Genomic DNA, 16,497 nt, shown 5'->3' with positions numbered 1-16,497 from the left:
AAATCAGATAAAGCTAAGAACTATATGATTTCACACATGGATAGGATATAAAACTGAGACTTATGGACATAGATAAAAGTTAAGTGGTTACCAAAGAGAGGGGATGGGGGGAGGGGAAAAAAGAGGAACAAATATACAGTGACAAAAAATGATTTGAGTTTGGGTAATGGACACACAACACAATCAACAGTTCAAATGCTATAGAGATGTTCACAGGAAATCTATATACCCTTATTAATCAATGTCACCCCATTAAATTTAATTTCAAAATAAAAAATAATTTAAAAAATCTTCTCTTTGCCATAGTGAGTTATTAGTGTTTTACTCTAATAGCAGTTTAATTGAACAAACATTTGTTATTTTCTAATATGCAGATGTCAGTGGTATTTTAATTTTTTAGTCTGATGTTCTAAACATCATCATAATTTCCCAGAACATTTCAGTTTATATCCTCAAATATTCTTTAAATTTTCAAAACTGAGGCATTTAATGGAGTAATATAAAATATTGAGGGGGGGGGAAGGTAAATAGTGGTGGACTGATTTCCAGGATACTCATAGTCCTGTGCAGCATAACCATGAAGTGAAATAAATTGTATATTAAAGAATGTAATAAAATGAAAGAATGACAAATAAATGAGAGAATAAAACATCCCCAAAATCTAGTGCTTTTCTAAATAAGTCACTACTCATGACCAGTTTGAAATGATTTGCTTAAAAATCAAAGAGGAATTTTCCTCAGCCCAGATCTTTTACATTTAATTTTTTTTCTTGTAGTATCTTTCTTCTGTATTGAATCATCAGAACATTCAGTTCTGATTCAGTCATGTGGAATGTTTAATTGACTTAATCTTGGGTTTCAAATTAGGCTTATAATGTAGGAATCAGAATTCCAGTTCTGCCTCTCTTGGCCTTTATTTTAACCTCCTCCTTTAACAAAAGCAAATCACGTCATGTCACGCTTGGTCGTAATTTGCAAGGGGAGACTGTTCTTTCAGAAACCACAGTTTATATTTCTCCCATGTTCCTCTTTTGTTTTCTCTCTAACTTCTCTTCTTCGGGTTATATTTCTCAGTGGAATCTTTCTTCTGATGAAATTTACTTTTCCAAGTTTTATACTCTCCCTAAGTCTTTCGAACTTTGTTGTCAAGCCCATTAATTGCCCATTTATAGCTTCTTTTACTTTATATATTTTGCTCCGTAAAAACAATCTCAAAACATCAGCAATTATTTTCTTACACTTTTCTGGCATTGTTTCTTAAGCCGATAGGTTAGTATTTCAAGGTGTCCGTGTTTATAAATAAAGAAGGATAAAAGATAGCAATGGTAAGAATTAGAAGTTCTGGGCATTGTGACTGTCCTCCCCACTCCACACTTACTTTCCATTATACTCCATCTGGTTAGCCTAAGCTAAACACATTTAAACCATAAGAATGGCTCAGAGTATGCTTAGATGAGTCAATCTATGTAGAGAACAGTTTTCCTGGGCAATCTATGTAGAAAACAGTTTTCCTGGGCACATCTGGAACTGCACATTTTTGTACATAAAAGAGAATTATAGTACCCTCTGTGCACACATATGCTAAAATTGTAAAAGATACACAGAAGATCATCATGGCCCCTCTGCAAGGATGGCATGTAAATCCATGAAATGTTCTGTATTTGAAAAAAGAGAAAGACCTCTTAAAAAAGTATTTTTCTTTCTTTTACTGGCTTTGGACCTCCAAACACGTAGCTTTATACTCACTGGTATCTGCATAGAGAAGGGACAAGCTTCACAGTAGAATTAGCACTGTGCCCTTGAGAGTTAGGGATCTTGAGTCCAGGATGCCACCTCTGAGCCTCTGCGCTCTGCTGAAGCCCATCCTCACCACAACTCCTCTTTTTTCAAATAATATTTTTTTTATTCTTTAAAGGAGTTTAAGTAGGACTTTTATTGCTTACAGTCAAATTCATGCTAAGGGTTACATTATCCTTCATTGTTTATTTTGTGTCTAGTCCTGAGGTTGACATTTTACATATTTTATAAGTCTAATAGGCATTGCTTATTGCTTAAAAGCAGATTCTGTCAACCTCAGCAGCATTGATTTTTGGGCCAGGGTAATTCTTTGTTGTGGGAGACTCTCCTCTGCATTGCAGTAGTATTAACAACACCCCCGGCCTTCTCCTGCTAGATGACGGTAAAACTTTCTACTCATAACAGCTAAAAATGTCTCCTGATAGTGCCATATATCCTCTATGAGACAAAATCATATATGATTAAGAAAATTATGTTATACACAAAGAAACCAAGAATGAAAAATCTTATGTATGAATGAATCAAAAGCTACAAAATTGGAACATGCAAGCAGCAAGGCTTGGATCCAAGTCTCTGTAATCCCCCAAATTTAATTCTTTAACTTCATTACTCATGGCAAAAATAAGTAGAGTTGCTACCTAAATACCAGTGGGAATGTATTTATTCAAATACAAGGTGATGGTGATTGTTATTGTTAGTATTGTGGTATACAGTACCAGTAAGTTGAAAGCATAGAGCTTACCAGGCTGCACTCCCAAATGAACTATTAACATCCAAAGTGGGCTGTGAACTGGCTATGGTTATGTATCTATCTCTTAATTCAGTCATCTTGAAGAAGTTATTTGGGTTTTTTTTTGTTTGTTTGTTTGTTTTGTATTTTTCTGAAGCTGGAAACGGGGAGAGACAGTCAGACAGACTCCCGCATGCGCCCGACCAGGATCCACCCGGCACGCCCACCAGGGGCGACGCTCTGCTCACCAGGGGGTGATGCTCTGCCCCTCCTGGACGTCGCTCTGCCGCAACCAGAGCCACTCTAGCGCCTGGGGCAGAGGCCAAGGAGCCATCCCCAGCGCCCGGGCCATCTTTGCTCCAATGGAGCCTTGGCTGCGGGAGGGGAAGAGAGAGACAGAGAGGAAGGAGGGGGGGTGTGGAGAAGCAAATGGGCGCTTCTCCTATGTGCCCTGGCCGGGAATTGAACCCGGGTCCCCCGCACGCCAGGCCGACGCTCTACCGCTAAGCCAACCGGCCAGGGCCTATTTGGTTTTTTTAAGCCTAAATTTCCTCATCTGTCAGAAGGAAACACTGTATATTCTTTATTGGACTTAATTACCTGACAAATAATAGGTTCACAAGATTGTTCTGGGATGAAATTCTAGAGTATGTAATTTTCTGGTTTACAACTTGAAGTATTACTAGTCTAAGTGACTATTGATCTTAAGGAAATTAACCAACTATATCATTACATATCAAGTTATATATCTGCTCTTCGATTTGTTTGACATGAATTAGAAAGGACAGAGAAATATGTCTTTTGATAAATTTAACTATATTGTGCATTTAAAAAGTTATATGTAAAATGCTTAATTTCTGGAATTCAAATAGTTTGTACTAATTTATTTTGTTTTACCTGTACAGGAAGAGTGCCCTGCTGAGCATGAGTAAACCTTATAGTTGATTTTCTTGAATCCATCTTGCCTTTTTCTGACTGCATAGCCATTTAGGCAATTGGCCAAAACTCCACGTCTTGATTAAGTCAGTTGTAGTAGTTCTACCCGTGGTGTTAACAACTGGTTCAGAAAACCAGCTCTAAGCACATTTCTGATTGACATTCCACTGTGACTTTCCATTACTGCCTTATGAATGAACTTGTTATCTATGGTGGGCTATTAAAACTGTTGAAGGAATTTTTTACAACTTAGAGAGAAGCTCTTGTAAAAGGCAAATGAACCCAACAAAGAAAACAAAACTAAATAAACAAACAAAAACCTTTGCCAAAAATTTGTAGTGAAATTCAACATAAAAAAATGGCCGATTGTGCTTGAGGATACTATGCTAAGTGAAATAAGCCAGTCATACAAGAAGAACACATACTGTGTGGTTTCACTTATATAATGTTTCTAAAATAATAATACTCACAGAAGTAAAGAGCAGAATGGTGGTTATCAAGGGCTAGGGAAGGTGGGAGTGGGCTATAAAATTTCACTTAGGCAAGATGAATAAGCTCTAGAGATCCTGCTGTACAACATTATGCCTAGAGATAACAGTACTGTATTACACACATACAAAGTTGGTTAGAGGGCAGATCTCGTGTTAAGTGTTCTTACCACTATATAATAATAATAAATAATAATAATAAACTAATGACCACTTCTGTTAAAAAGAATGTTTCTTTTAAATGTCTATTCAAATGATTTGGAAACATTAAAAGTAATACCTAATTTGTCACATTTAGCAAGATTAAAGAAGCCTTTTAAATTTACAGCATATGTCTTTTGAGGCCACCAAATTGCAGACTAAGGACCTTTGAAATGAATTAAGACATTTATATATATTTCAATTAACTAGCAACTTTGGCTAAAATTTATTGTAATATGCTACATTAAATGCAGAAAGAATTTACATTTAGACTTTAAGAATAATGTTCAGAAGCACACATTCACTGACTATACTAATTAAATGTATAAGAAAATATGAAATTATAGTGTATTTAAAGCAGCAAAATGCCTCGGCCAGTTAACTCAGTTGGTTAAAGTGTCGTTCCCATATGCCAAGTTTGTGGGTTTGACCCAGGTCAGGGCACATACAAAAATCAACTAATGAATTCATAAATAAGTGAATAACAAATCTGTTTCTGTCTCTCCCTTATTCTCTCTCTAAAATAAATAAATAAAATTAAAAAATAAAATAGCAAACTAGTCAATGTAATCAGATTTATATTTGTGAAATATAAGGTATGCTCACTTTTTATTAAACATTGTAAACTTGACCTTTCTATCACTAAAAGTACATATAATCCAAATAAACATGATTAAGAGATTTAAAGTTGTAAGCATATTTTAAGGTGTGTATTAGCATTAATGTTATATAACATGTTATAAACTAAATTTAGGAATTTATTGTATGTGATGATATTAATTTTCAAGTTAAACACATGATCTTCTTTACTCACCATTTTATTACTATATCAATCCTTAATTTCTCCTTTGCCCACAGCCACCTAAAAGTCTCATTTATTTTTTCTACTCTCTGAACATTTTTATTTACATATCAGTAACCACTACTGCCTTGTTAGTTTTCGAGCACCATATTCCCCCATTGTTTCTACCTTTTCTGTCAGATTTTTAACAGTCCTGAATGGTTAGTTTTGTTGATCCTGTTGATATAGAAAATCGCTAGGATATTTTTCCTTGAAGCTTTGTTCTTTTCTTATTTCTTTGTAGATGGCAGTTAAATAATGAAGTTAGCAGGCCCTGGCCGGTTGGCTCAGTAGTAGAGCGTCGGCCTGGCGTGTAGAAGTCCCCGGTTTGATTCCTGGCCAAGGCACACAGGAGAAGCGCCCATCTGCTTCTCCACCCCTCCCCCTCTCCTTCCTCTCTGTCTCTCTCTTCCCCTCCTGCCCCTCCGAGGCTCCATTGGAGCAAAGATGGCCCGGATGCTGGGGATGGCTCCTTGGCCTCTGCCCCAGGCGCTAGAGTGGCTCTGGTCGTGGCAGAGCGAGGCCTTCGGAGGGGCAGAGCATCGCCCCCTGGTGGGCAGAACGTCGCCCCCTGGTGGGCGTGCTGGGTGGATTCCGGTCAGGCGCATGCGGGAGTCTGTCTGACTGTCTCTCCCCGTTTCTAGCTTCAGAAAAATACAAAAAACATAAAAATAAATAATGAAGTTAGCAGTCATTATGCTATTTTTTTTTTTGTATTTTTTTCTGGAGAAGCAGGGAGGTAGAAAGACTACTGCATGCGCCCGATCAGGATCTACCGGGAATGCCCACCAGACAGCGATACCCTGCCCATCTGGGGTGTTGCTCAGTTGCAACCGGAGCCATTCTAGCACCCGAGGCAGAGGCCACGGAGCCACCTTCAGCACCAGGGCCAAATTTTGCTCCAGTGGAGCCTTGGCTGCAGGAGGGAAAGAGAGAGTTAGAGAGAAAGAGAGGGGGAAGGGTGGAGAGGCAGATGGGCCCTTCTCCTGTGTGCCTGGGCCTGGAATTGAACCCAAGGCATCCACACACCTGGCAGACGCTCTACCACTGAGCCAGACGGCAAGGGCTTGTTATGCTATTTTATTAAACACTTATATGTCAGGCATAGCACCTTACATTCATTCTCTTATTCAGTTTCATGAGCACTTGAATTAGGTGCCTAAAATTAGTATTCATATTTTAGAAATGAAAATATTGAGGCTCAGTGTTGTCATTTCCCAGGTGATATTAAGGGGTAAGAAGACTTGGATATAAGATTTTGGATCCCAATGTATTAACTCTTATGTTTTCTGCTTTCCATTTGCTTGTATGCTTATGGCTTCCTCTGTTGTTTTGGGGGACAGTTGACATTTCATTGCCTCTTGAGACAAATTTCATTCTTATGCAGCATATGGCAGTTAGGTTAGACCTATCTTTCTTGAAAACCCAAAAATCATCTTTAATTCTTCAAGTGCTATGCATACTTTCAGAAGCAAAACAAAACAAAAAACAAAAATTTAATATATATCTCTCTTACACTAAACCCAATCTATAGATCATGTGTTGATAAATATATTTGCTAGTATTAATATAAATTGCTAAATCTGTGTAATTACTTTAGATAGTATCTAGTCAAATAATAATTTTCTGTCTTCATGGAACCATATTGTTACACTTTTAAAAATCTTTGATGATCTTCCAAGAAATGTCCATCTCCTTCATAGGGCATCTGGTCCCTGTCTGCTACAGATATGCACATTTCTCTTCTGGAATAACCACTATTTACTCTTATTTTATATATACATATATAGAGATAGAGCTTTCTCTTATGTTTGGCTAAAAGAGAAGGCTGGAAAAAGTTATTGTTCTAAGTGTTAAACTCTTATCTCCTGAATAGAAATTGTGATGCAATTGGTTGAATTTTATCAATTGTTATTTGGTAGTGCTTTCATCTATGTACTTTAAAATGCTTTCTTTTAAAAATCCATGCATGTAAATATGATTGATGATCACAATACATTAATTAGATAAAATGGGAACACAATACTTAAATAAGTTAGCTTGCTATTGGCTATAGGAATGTCCCTTTCTTATTTTGAGCTAATGATATCTAATTTTTGCTCTTCTCAGTCATGGTCCTCAGTATTTGTGCCTCTAATTATGCCACTTTATAAATCTAATAATTCAAAGGAATTCATGAAACTTCCACCATTGCTTGTCTTTCCTCTAAAGTATCATTTTTTCTTCCTGATTCCTGTCATTTGAAACTCCTTTTTCCTAAGTGAAATATGTACGTATATTTAAGAAAAATATATAAGAAATATACTATGTAAAATGTAACTTTTGCTAATGGGAATTAAAGCAAGTAAGCACAGGCATTGTTTCAGAAACATTCTAGAAATAATAACTAAGATATCAAAAATGCATGAATTTCCACAGGGGCATTATGATGTTGAAGTTAAAGACTGATGTGCTCCTGTAATTGTATATGAGCAACAATCTTAGTCATACTTTTTCCATAATATAAATAAAGTTTCATTTATTTCTCTTACTCTTTTGACTTTTTAATGTCCATCATAAGAATCAGTTACTAACTTTTCATATGTCCATTAGATTTTGACACGCTACCTTCTCCGTCAGCTTATTCTATTAACATTCCTCTTTTACATGAGCTCCAAAATCATGAAGCATATCATGCATCACAGTTAAACTGTTAACTTGTGTAAATATGCATATATAGTGGAATTGGTGATATTTTAATAGACATTTGATAGATACTCAGTGAAAACCCTAAATGAACATGTTTGTCAGAGCAATGCATGCATATGCATATAGTATTAACATTAATAAAGAAGTTGCAATTATTGATATAGATGAACATTTTTATATAAATTATTTATTGACTTTGTCTCTTTACTAGTTCTTTTTCCATATTTTACCTGAACTTAAATGTTGTTTCAAGACAGGGTCATAATATCTTTATATTCTATGAAACCTATACAATATGAGATTATTGACTGCTTATACTCAGATAAAGCAGTTTCAGTTGAAAATGGAACCTCCACTGGCCTTTCACAGTGACAAAGCTTCGCATCATTTATTTGAGCCTAAATTTACATGTGCCTGGAGAAATATGATCTTAATATTGGAATTTAAAAATTATTCTTATATTAAAACAATGAACTGCTTATTAGTAATGGCTTATATAAATAACATTAAATATTGAGGTAAATGCCTTATAAATTTCAAATCAATTATTGAGGTAAAGCAGTCAAAGTCAAACAGCATGAGATATATAGATATCTATCTATATATATATCTATATCTATCTATCTATATCTATAGATATATATAGATATTGTATTTTTCTGAAGCCGGAAATGGGGAGAGACAGTCAGACAGACTCCCGCATGCGCCCGACCGGGATCCACCCAGCACGCCCACCAGGGGCGATGCTCTGCCCACCAGGGGGCGATGCTCTGCCCCTCCGGGGCGTCGCTCTGTTGCGACCAGAGCCACTCTAGCGCCTGGGGCTGAGGCCAAGGAGCCATCCCCAGCGCCCGGGCCATCTTTGCTCCAATGGAGCCTCGGTTGCGGGAGGGGAAGAGAGAGACAGAGAGGAAGGAGAGGGGGAGGGGTGGAGAAGCAGATGGGCGCTTCTCCTGTGTGCCCTGGCCGGGAATCGAACCTGGGACTTCTGCACGCCAGGCCGACGCTCTACCACTGAGCCAACCAGCCAGGGCCTGGCATGATATATTAAAAAAATAATTTTAAAACATCATCAATAACAAATTTTTAAAAAACATTCAGTCTTCACGTCTGAAAAGTATCAATCTTAGTACTGGCAATGCCTTTGGCTGCATAGGTGACTTTTTTTAAATTTTTTAATTTTTATTTTTTATTTATGATTTTAATTTGTGTTTATATAGATTCAAGTGTCCCACTGAATATATCTCCCCCAAGCCTCTTCTTCCCCTCAGCCCACTATGCCCCTCTCCCCCCAATACCTCCCCCCCTTCCCTCCAGGATTTGCTGTCCTGTTCTCTATAATGCTGTGTTATATAAATATAATTTTATTAATCTCGTTCCCTGCTCTGATCCCATCTTCTCTTCTACTTTCCCTCTGACCCCCTTCCCTCTGGTCCCTTTGATCCCGCCTCTGCCCCTGTTCTGTTGCTCAGTTCACATTGTTTATTGGATTCCTCAAATGAGTGAGGTCATATGGTGTTTTTCTTTCTCTGCCTGGCTTATTTCACTTTGTATATGTGACTTTGAGCCAAAGTATTTTCTTTCTCTGTATGCCTGAAATATTCCAACTGTGCATGTTGAGTCTTTTTACGTGGCTGTGGGGGAAGTAGAGGGTTCTAAATAATCTCAAGTGCAATTGCTCTCTCTCACCACACAGAGACCAGTTGCAGGCAGATGAGTAGATGAGGCAGAATTTGATACCAGGAGAGTATGGAAGTATTTACCGTCTGGTTCTAGCAGGAATAAATATTGATAGAGGAAAGATGGCCGGAAGAGAAAGATCAACGAAAAAAATCACTGTATTTACATCTTTGCTTAGAAGTGGATTATTAAATCCTGTCTTTGAGGTATCAAAACCAGCTTTATCCTTTAAGACCTCTGTGAAAAGAAACACTCAGATCTTTTTGCTGAGTGTTTTGAAAGGAGCTGCATAACATTCAGGATTTATTTTGAATATGACAAGTCTATTCGAAGAAAACATTCTAAATTCATTTTGTCCTTATGTGCAATTTTGTCTATGACCTGTTCCCCACCAACCCCCTTCTGTATTTTCTTAAATTCTCCTCTAGGAATTTCTCCTCCCTTTAGTCACACAAAAGCACATTAGAGCATCCCTAAGGAGCTTTTATTTATTTATTTTTTCAGTTCAAGCAAAGTGTTTTGTTTTTATAACGGTGCCCGAACATTGGCCTATCCTTATTTTCAGGTCAGTCCTCATGTAATGGGAAAATTCTGGTAATAATGTTGGCAATATAACTCCTTTGTGTGTGGTTTTACAGAACTAAAGGGCTGTACCTCACTTGGGCAATCTGCCATTACTCACATTTATCGGATAAACTTGCAGTTTCAGCAGTCACTAAGAGTAGATGCAGAAAAAATTAGTGGTGTTGCTTCTTTTTGAAGAAAACACAAATAAAATGGCTGTAACTCTCTTTTTGAGAGGTTAGACTAACAACTTAAAAAAATCTATACTTCAGAGGAAAATAGTAGACTGAATAGAATCACTCAGCAAAGACGTCTAATGGTGTCTGAACCTCATGTTCATGGATCATCTTAACAAGCTCAAAGGTTCACAAAGAAGAAAAAACACATTCATGTGTATTCCTTTAAAAAGTGACAAAAAACTTTAACTCTAAAAATAAAACAAATTGAAACCCATTTTCTATCTATATTTAAATAAGGAATGAAAGACATTACATGATCCTTAAAATTTTCTGTCCTTTTTAATTAACTCAGATTTTCTTTGAAACTAAGAATTATGTTCTTTTTTAGACTTCTAACATTCTATCTTAATTTCTCATTATAAAACAATCCATCATGTTTACTGCAAAAAATTGGGAAAGCTTCCAAATTTTATAGCTGTCTTCTATCTTGAAGACAAAACATTTTATGAGTCTCTTGGTTCTAATGTTCTTAACTCAGCTGAATTTCTGAGCATTTTAGATGAGAGACATTTTTATCACATTGACAAAAATGGCACTTTAATTTTAATGACTCCATCAAAAATTGATCAATTATGTTGTTTTTGTGAGGTCTTTTAAAAAATGAACTTATGGGCAGGATCTCCCCCTCAGGAGCACGCCCTGCTTTTCTTTCCCACCCGTTGTCCCACGTCCTGGGCTCCTCGCCTTTACTTCTCTCTCTGTGGCTGCTGTGTCCTGTCTCCTGAGCCTACACAGCCCAGCTGGCTCATTTCTACCACGTACAGAACTTTCTAAATTTTCTCTTATACTCTGGAAAAAAGGAAAAGAACTTAACAAATGGACAATTCTAAGGACTCCTTCATTTTGGCTTGAAAACTTCCCTTCAGCTTAATACATGAATTAAGCATTTATTCATTCCTGGCATCTTTTAAAACTGAATCTAAATTGCAGTTAGAAATTTAAAACAAAGGTTTCCAACCATAAGATCATTTTTTGCAATTAATTAATTATTCAATCAAATATCAAACACTGGATCCCTGTCCTCGCTTTTTTGTTTATAAATGATTTTTATTAAGTGTTGGAAGAAGTATTCGTTTGAATGACAATACTTTTGTAATTTCAATAATTTCTTCCCTTTGTTACATAATTCTTGAACATCTCAATATTTTAAATAATTTTATGGAAGAGATATTTATTTGTTTGTTTATTTATTTATTTGAGGGAGTCAGGGAGAAAGTAACAAGAACATCAAACTCCTCTGGTATGTTCCCCGAACAGGAAAAACTGAGCTATCAGGCCAAGGCTTAGTTTTTTTTTTTGTTTTGTTTTGTGTTGTTTTGTTTTTGAGATAGAGAAAGAGAAAGGGGTGAGGGTGGAAAGAAGCATTTATTTGTTGTTGCAGTCAGTCCTGCAGTCATTGGTTGCTTCCCATGTGTGCCCAGACAGGGATTGAACCTGCAAACTTGTTGATTTTTTACTATGCTGTTCGATAAGCTAACTTGCCAGGGTCGAAGTGGTTTTTAAATTTAGTTTAGCAGATCATTTTCTTTTTAATTTATATTTTTATTAACTTTATTGGGGTGACATTGGCCAGTAAGATCATATAAGCTTCAAAAGTACGTTTCCATAATGATCTCTATATTGCATTCTGTGCCCAACACCCAAAGTCAAATTATTCTGTTTCTATATATTTCACCCTCCTTAACCCTTATTATTCCTCCCACAATCCTTCCCTCTGGGAACCACCACAATGTTGTCTTTGTCTATAAGTTGTTGTTTGTTTTCCCTATCTCCCTAGCTCTAAATGAAACAGTTTTAATTTAAATGAGTTCTCTATGAATAATGTTTATGTTTCTAAAATTTTAGAAATAATTTTAGAGTATTAAATATTTTTAAATAGCTATAATTATCAGAAAAAAACTTAAGAAGGTAATATTTTATTGTCAAATAAGTGAAATTTATTCAATGAGAGTTATCTGGAAGAATTAGTACTTTATTTTATTTTATTAGTATTTTAATAGGTGAAATCAAAGTAGAAAAAAATTATGTTTTAAAACAACATGAGAATAGAATTAATCTTAACACTGTAGAGCTTCTTTTTTTTTTTTTTTTTTTTGTATTTTTCTGAAGTGAGGAACGGAAAGGCAGAGAGACAGACTCCAGCATGTACCTGACTGGAATTCACCCAGCAAGCCCACTAGGGGGCGATGCTCTGCTTATCTGGGCAACTGCTCCGTTGCGTCCGGAGCCATTCTATTGCCTGAGGCAGAAGCCATGGAGCCATTCTCAGAGCCCAGTCCAACTTTTGCTCCATTGGAGCCTTGGCTACAGGAGGGGAAGAAAGAGATTGAGAGAAAGGAGAGGGGGAAGGGTGGAGAAGCAGATGGGCGCTTTTCCTGTGTGGCCTGGCCGAGAATCAAACCTGGGACTTCCACATGCTAGGCCAATGCTCTACCGCTGAGTCAACTAGTCAGGGCCCGCTTTAGAGCTTTTTGCACACAATTCTTTCCCTGGTATTTGAAAATTACAATTTTTTAAACAAATGAATATGAAAATTGTATGGCCAGGAGCCACCACTGTCGTGGCCATTCACATGCAGGTTCTCATTGAATTCAAGCAGATGGTTAAGAAACAGTGGAGCCAAAAAATGGTAGGCCATTTCTTTATTAAAGTTTCACAAAGGCTGATGAGCAATCACACAGTGCTCTCAAAGCCACTGACATGTTCTCTGGTTCCACAACCAGGAGAATCTTCTCTGGTTTCTCCTAGAATCAAAGGTCCCACCAGTATTAACAGAGTTCACAAAGCTCCTTACCTCTGGTTCCCCATCTGCACACCTTCTCTTTCCCTGCCAACCTGGTTTCTTTCTTCAGCACTCTGCATTCTCTATTCTCTCACTCTGCAAACATAGCTTCTTTTCTGCCTCTTCTCCTTCTTCTCTGCTCCTTTCAAAACTTTCTGGTGCAAAAACCTCTCCTCCAACAAACATCAGCAAAACAGTGGCCCTTCTTAAGCAGGAAGATAATTTGCAATTTCACAGACCATATACATCGGTACCACCCAGCCCCCAATGCAAACTATAAGCAAGCAAACATTAAAATCATATTTTACAAACTTATTTGACCAACAAAAATGTTTTCTAAATCATCAATATTGTCATATCATGAATATTAAAAAAGCATAGAAATTAATAGACTATTTTAAAATGGCTGTATTCCAATTTTTACCTTTTATTGCACATATGTTATGCAAATTAAATTCTAGAATTTAAAAATAAAAATATTTATTGCTTACTACGAGGTCCACTAATATTAAGTATAATAATCATGTCTCTAGTCCATTCAAGTCCTTAGTCATATAAAACTTATTTTTAACAAAAAATTTACTAAATTTACAAGCATTTTAATGACTTGTAAGCATGGAATACTTTTCTGAAATCTGAAACTGGAACGATAGATAGATAATAAGTGGACAATGTAAAAAGATGGGTAGGTAAAGAAAAAACGAAGTGTTATAAATACTAAGTTTACGTCTTTTTTTTTTTTTTTTTTTTTTTTTTTTTTTACAGAGAAAGAGAGAGTCAGAGAGAGGGATAGATAGGGACAGACAGACAGGAACAGAGAGAGATGAGAAGCATCAATCATTAGTTTTTCGTTGCGGCTCCTTAGTTGTTTATTGATTGCTTTCTCATATGTGCCTTGACCGTGGGGCTACAGCAGACCAAGTAACCCCTTGCTCGAGCCAGTGACCTTTTGTCCAGATAGCCCACGCTCAAGCTAGAGCTTGGGTCCTCCGCATCCCAATCCGACGCTCTATCCACTGCACCACCTCCTGTTCAGGCCCTAAGTTTACGTCTTAATGAGTCTAAAACATGTTTGACCAACCATACTTATGGGAGGAAATGCAGATTGACTATGGACTTGATGTGGAGTAGTTACATGTTTGTGGTTTTAAACATGCTATTTTTTTTTTGCTAACACATACTATATAATTTTTTATTTAAATAAGTACATAGCTATCTAGTCAAAAATATTTCTCATAACCACTCTTCTGTTTTGAAATATTAGTTCTCTTCTATTCCTTAATTTACCATCATAAATATGTTTACATCTTCTTATGTGTACTTTTGTTAATATAAATACTGTAAAGTGATATTTGCAAAAGAGAGTTCTTTTTATAATAATCAAAGAATGTGAAGCTGCCTTTCCCTTCTCTGCTTGTTGATAAATTCTAATTTATATTTTTATATGTTAATTTAATAAAAGGTCCTCTTCTGGTTATTACATAGATAGTACCCTAGAGTGCCCTGCACAGAATTGACATTTGACATCTAGATGTTCCATTTCAAAAATGAGAAGAAATATTGCTTTGAGGTAGTCTAAGTCAGTGGTCCCCAGCCCCCAGGCTGCGTACCATTACTGGTCCTCAGAAGAAGAATAAATAACTTACATTATTTCCATTTTATTTATATTCAAGTCTGAACAATGTTTTATTTTTTAAAAATGACCAGATTTCCTCTGTTACATCAGTCTAAGACTCACTCTTGATGCTTGTCTCGGTCACGTGATACATTTATCCGTCCCACTCTAAAGGCCAGTCCGTGAAAATATTTTCTGACATTAAACCGGTTTGTGGCCCCAAAAAGGTTGGGAACCACTGATCTAAGTGCCTTACTTTATATCCAAGTTATTTAATAAATTAAGAAATTAACTTTTTCAAGAACAACCACAACAAGAAAGTGTGAGAAAACTGAGTCTGGTGCCAAGATCTGAGCTGCACACAAAGACCAAAAATCTTCATCACTCCATTTTACTTTTGCTCATGATTGAAATTATCTATTTTTTTTTACATTGTTTTCAGCCCATATGAATGTAGGGCTCATTGTTTTCTGTAAGTTTGTACCGGTAACTTCAGCTACCATTAAATTTGTCTCAAATTTATCAGATTTGACACTTTACAAATGTAATCTCTCCGACTAAAAGCTGTATTCCAGGCCTTTGTACTAACTCTTCACTCAATTTCATTTAAATCTCACATAAAATGTATAAGATGAGATGATCGGTGCTTAGGTAAAATGACTTTCTTATAATTAAAAAGCTAGGAAGTTTTCATTCCCACCAAAGGTGCAAGAAGATTTCATTCTTTTCACATTCTTACCAAAACTTCTTTGTGGATTTAATTATAATAGCCATTCTGAGAGGTGTGAGGTTTTAATTTACATTTCTCTGATGATTCATGATATTGAACATCTTTTCATGTCTATTGGCCGTCTCTATGCCACTATGGAAAGCAGCATGGGGTTACCTCAAAACATTTAAAATGTAACTTCCTTATGACTCAATAATTCTTCTGGGAATATATTCCAGAATACCCAAAAACACTAATTAAAAGTAATATATGCACTCCTATGTTCACTGTAGTGTATGGAAACAGCCCAAGAGCTCATCAGTAAATGATTGGATAGAAAAGCTGTGGTACATTTACACAATGGAATATTAGTTGGCCATAAAAATGAAGGAAATCTTACCTTTTACAACAGCATGGATAGATCTGGAGATTATTATCCTAAGTGTAATAAACCTGTCAGATAAGACAAATACCATATGATTTTACTTAAATGTGAAAACTAATGAACAAAATAATTTAACAAAACAAAAACATACTCATAAATACAGAGAACAGACTGACAGGTATCAGAGAAGAATCAGATTGGGGGCTGAGTGAAAAAGGTGAAGGGATTAAGCAAAGACTAAAAAAATCTCATAGACAACAATATGGTGATAAAAGAGGGAAAACAGGATGAGAAAGAGAAGAAGGTAAAGTGGGATAAATGGTGATGAAAGGAGAACTAACTTGGGGAGGTGAAAACAGTTCAGTGTACAAATGATGTATTACAGAATCATACTACTGGAAGCAATAAAAAATATTAACAAATGTCACCCTAATTAATCCAATTAAAAATAAATAAAAGAAATAGCTAGTAAGTGATGAAGTCAAAGTTTCAAATGCCATTCTTTGTAACATCATGCTGCCTGCCATCAGACAGATCATAGTAAGTGTTGGTTTTGCTCCTGCTGCCATCCTGCTCTAAAAATCCCAGCTATGTCCTGAGTGATGGAAATCATTTCCTAACTGGTTTCTCTTCTGCCTCATTGGCCATCACTATAAAGGTTAGATTTTTTTAATTGTAAATTTGATTATGTAACCTATTCTTGATTCTTTTCCCTTTCTGTCTCAGTTAGTAGAGCTAGGTTTGGAAGGTAAGGAGTTAGCTAGGTAAAGAAGTGATGTAAGGTGTAAGGATATTACATGTATAAGAAGCACCCTGTGCAGAGGCCTAACATTTCTAAAAAG

General features: G+C 36.2%; 1 protein-coding gene and 1 non-coding gene across 6 annotated transcripts in view; both read left to right on the top strand.

Moving 5' to 3' along the window:
* Window positions 1-16,497, top strand: part of LRFN5 (leucine rich repeat and fibronectin type III domain containing 5) — a 422,713-nt gene that overhangs the window by 162,396 nt on the left and 243,820 nt on the right. The window lies entirely within an intron of this gene.
* On the top strand, window positions 1,560-1,665 carry LOC136377839 (U6 spliceosomal RNA). Its single transcript, XR_010746461.1, has one exon. It is a non-coding gene; the product is annotated as a U6 spliceosomal RNA (small nuclear RNA).

The sequence above is a fragment of the Saccopteryx leptura genome, chromosome 6 (genome assembly GCF_036850995.1).
Source record: "Saccopteryx leptura isolate mSacLep1 chromosome 6, mSacLep1_pri_phased_curated, whole genome shotgun sequence".
Classification (NCBI taxonomy): Eukaryota; Metazoa; Chordata; class Mammalia; order Chiroptera; family Emballonuridae; genus Saccopteryx; species Saccopteryx leptura.
Note: the sequence above shows the minus strand (reverse complement) of the source record. Positions and strands in the feature narration are given on the sequence as shown.